Here is a 658-nt window from a genome sequence, read left to right on the forward strand (position 1 = left end):
TGAACACCGGTCGTCCTTCGAAATCATAACCAAAATCGAGGAAGGATTGCCGAGATCGTTGGTGGCACGCGCAGTTGTTGTCCCTTGCCGGAGCCGACGGCACATATACCAAAACCGCCCCGCGGCAAAGTCGCGATCAACAGCGTGCGAAGGCTTCTTGCCGAATTTGTGCCCAACGCACTGACCCCGCTCGACGAGCGAAAAGATACGTCTACATGGACCATCGCTGCGCTGAACCCGACGAGACAGCGTGCAACTAAGCTATCGCGTGTACATATAGAGGACAGACGCCCTCTATCTGCTAAGACCGAAGACCACGCGAAAGACACAGGCCGTGGCAAAATTGTGTCACAAGCCCGTTTTGTAACACGTACTCTTCCAATACCGACGTCCTCATCGAGGAAAACTGTTGTTGAACAGGATCAGCAGGGACAGACACTGTCACGCACATAAATTTCCTGCGTTAAGAGCGATCTACATACCCGCTTACTACAGCAACCGACCCCCCCTCATGTCTTTCTTCTGTTTTTGTTTTTGTTTTTGCCTCTTTGTTTTGTTTTTGTGACGTAGAGAACAAGAACCCCGCACCGCGGAGAACGAGTAACAAGCGTACCGGGTCCCGTGTGAGCAAATGGGACGCCAAAGATCGAGGAGGCCC

Source organism: Chondrus crispus, genomic scaffold, assembly GCF_000350225.1.
Source record: "Chondrus crispus Stackhouse genomic scaffold, scaffold_369, whole genome shotgun sequence".
Classification (NCBI taxonomy): Eukaryota; Rhodophyta; class Florideophyceae; order Gigartinales; family Gigartinaceae; genus Chondrus; species Chondrus crispus.